Below are 3,427 nucleotides of genomic sequence, written 5' to 3' on the forward strand. Positions count from 1 at the left end.
GGGGGATGGGGGTCTCTCTCTCTCTCTCTCTCGGTGAGGGGGATGGGGGTCCTCTCTCTCTCTCTCTCTCTCTCGGTGAGGGGGATGGGGGGTCTCTCTCTCTCTCGGTGGGGTCTCTCTCTCTCTCTCGGGAGGGGGATGGGGGGTCTCTCTCTCTCTCGGTGAGGGGGATGGGGGTCCTCTCTCTCGGTGAGGGGGATGGGGGGTCCTCTCTCTCTCTCTCTCTCGGTGGGGGGGATGGGGGTCTCTCTCTCTCTCTCTCGGTGAGGGGGGATGGGGGTCTCTCTCTCTCTCTCTCTCGGTGAGGGGGGATGGGGGTCTCTCTCTCTCTCTCTCGGTGGAGGGGGGATGGGGGTCTCTCTCTCTCTCTCTCTCGGTGGGTCTCTCTCTCTCTCTCGGGGAGGGGATGGGGGTCTCTCTCTCTCTCGGTGAGGGGGATGGGGGTCTCTCTCTCTCTCGGTGAGGGGGATGGGGGGTCTCTCTCTCTCTCTCTCTCTCTCGGTGGGGGGATGGGGGTCTCTCTCTCTCTCTCTCTCGGTGAGGGGGATGGGGGTCTCTCTCTCTCTCTCTCTCTCGGTGAGGGGGAATGGGGGTCTCTCTCTCTCTCTCTCTCGGTGAGGGGGATGGGGGTCTCTCTCTCTCCCTCTCTCGGTGAGGGGGATGGGGGTCTCTCTCTCTCTCTCGGTGAGGGGGATGGGGGTCTCTCTCTCTCCCTCTCTCGGTGAGGGGGGATGGGGGTCTCTCTCTCTCCACTCTCTCGGTGAGGGGGATGGGGGGTCTCTCTCTCTCTCTCTCTCGGTGAGGGGGATGGGGGGTCTCTCTCTCTCTCCTCTCTCTCTCGGTGGGTCTCTCTCTCTCTCTCGGGGAGGGGATGGGGGTCTCTCTCTCTCTCTCGGTGGGGGGATGGGGGTCTCTCTCTCTCGGGAGGGGATGGGGTCTCTCTCTCTCTCTCTCTCTCGGGGAGGGGATGGGGGTCTCTCTCTCTCTCTCTCGGTGGGGAGTCTCTCTCTCTCTCGGGGAGGGGATGGGGGTCTCTCTCTCTCTCTCGGGGAGGGGATGGGGGTCTCTCTCTCTCTCTCGGTGAGGGGGATGGGGGTCTCTCTCTCTCTCTCTCGGGGAGGGGGGATGGGGGGTCCTCTCTCTCTCTCTCTCTCCCCGGGGAGGGGATGGGGGTCCTCTCTCTCTCTCTCTCTCTCTCTCGGTGGGGGGATGGGGGTCCTCTCTCTCTCTCTCGGTGGGTCTCTCTCTCTCTCTCTCTCGGTGGGGGGATGGGGGGTCCTCTCCTCTCTCTCTCTCTCGGTGAGGGGGATGGGGGTCTCTCTCTCTCTCTCCTCTTGTGAGGGGGATGGGGGTCTCTCTCTCTCCCTCTCTCGGTGAGGGGGATGGGGGGTCCTCTCTCTCTCTCTCTCGGTGAGGGGGATGGGGGTCTCTCTCTCTCTCTCGGTGAGGGGGATGGGGGATGGGGGTCTCTCTCTCGGTGAGGGGGGATGGGGGTCTCTCTCTCTCTCTCTCTCTCGGTGAGGGGGATGGGGGTCCTCTCTCTCTCTCTCTCTCGGTGAGGGGGATGGGGGTCTCTCTCTCCTCTCGGTGGGTCTCTCTCTCTCTCGGGAGGGGGATGGGGGTCTCTCTCTCTCTCGGTGAGGGGGGATGGGGGTCTCTCTCTCGGTGAGGGGGATGGGGGTCTCTCTCTCTCTCTCTCTCTCTCGGTGGGGGGATGGGGGTCTTTCTCTCTCCTCTCGGTGAGGGGGATGGGGGTCTCTCTCTCTCTCTCTCTCGGTGAGGGGGATGGGGGTCTCTCTCTCTCTCTCTCTCTCGGTGAGGGGGATGGGGGTCTCTCTCTCTCTCTCTCTCTCGGTGGGTCTCTCTCTCTCTCTCGGGGAGGGGATGGGGGTCTCTCTCTCTCGGTGAGGGGGATGGGGGTCTCTCTCTCCTCTCGGTGAGGGGGATGGGGGTCTCTCCTCTCTCTCTCTCGGTGGGGGGATGGGGGTCTCTCTCTCTCTCTCTCTCGGTGAGGGGGATGGGGGTCTCTCTCTCTCTCTCTCTCGGTGAGGGGGGATGGGGGGTCTCTCTCTCTCTCTCTCTCGGTGAGGGGGATGGGGGTCTCTCTCTCTCCCTCTCTCGGTGAGGGGATGGGGGTCTCTCTCCTCTCTCTCGGTGAGGGGGATGGGGGTCCTCTCTCTCTCTCTCGGTGAGGGGGATGGGGGTCTCTCTCTCTCCCTCTCTCGGTGAGGGGGATGGGGGTCTCTCTCTCTCTCTCTCTCGGTGAGGGGGGATGGGGGTCTCTCTCTCTCTCTCTCTCGGTGAGGGGGGATGGGGGGTCTCTCTCTCTCTCTCTCTCTCTCGGTGGGTCTCTCTCTCTCTCTCGGGGAGGGGATGGGGGGTCTCTCTCTCTCTCTCGGTGAGGGGGATGGGGGTCTCTATCTTTCTCCCTCTCTCGGTGAGGGGGGATGGGGGTCTCTCTCTCTCTCTTATGGCGAATCGAAGGAGTGAGTTCCCACCTTTGCACAATGCGCTCTAAAACGCGGAAATCGTGAACTTGCTCCTATTGGTTCGCCGGTGATTTAACAGCTGTGAATTAAAGGGGCCATCGCACGCTGCAATCATCGAAATCACCGAAAAATCTCAAATATCCTCATCCGCCCAGTTGGAACATAAACTAATTACGCCACCAAAAGGTACACTTAAAAATACCAGGTCTAAAACTAAGTTTTAAAAGCGTGAAAAACTCTTCATGACTGCCAAACAACTAAAAATTACATTTTTAAAATATGGAGTCTCATAATACTCCCTATTTTAATAGTTTTTGGTCATTAAAAAAAAAATACTTTTCCCTTCCTGTCTCTTCAATTTAATTCAATTATTTCCTTGGCTTTTTGTAAAAAAAAAAAATCAAAATTTTTGTTCAAAATGATTCCAGAATACGAACTTTAAATGAATGAAGTCTGCTTGCCTGATTGTGGGCGTGTTGTCCGTTCCCACAGACGGTTCCCTGCGACTCACCTCACGCTGCTCAGAGGTTCAATTAATTAACACACAATTTCACAAAACTTCAAAATCAAACAAGTCGTCACCGCAAGTCCACAAAAAGTGCATTTGATGTTTTAATTTGCAGGAGCCGCTCAGCACTATTTCTGGCCCATTATTGAAAACTGCTTCAGATTTCAGGTCATCACAACTCACTGCATAAAAAAAATTCTCCTCATCGCCTCTCAGTGTTGGGTGCGGTGACTCCCTCCTGCCCGCCGGGCGGCGCTGTGTTTGGGTGCGGTGACTCCTCTGCCCGGCGGGCGGCGCTGTGTTGGGTGCGGTGACTCCTCCTGCCCGGCGGGCGGCGCTGTGGTTGGGTACGGTGACTCCTCCTGCCCGGCGGGCGGCGCTGTGTTAGATGCGCGCGCACACTCCGGTGACCGAGGACGGAGATGGCGGA

The sequence above is a fragment of the Heptranchias perlo genome, chromosome 17 (assembly GCF_035084215.1).
Source record: "Heptranchias perlo isolate sHepPer1 chromosome 17, sHepPer1.hap1, whole genome shotgun sequence".
NCBI lineage: Eukaryota > Metazoa > Chordata > Chondrichthyes > Hexanchiformes > Hexanchidae > Heptranchias > Heptranchias perlo.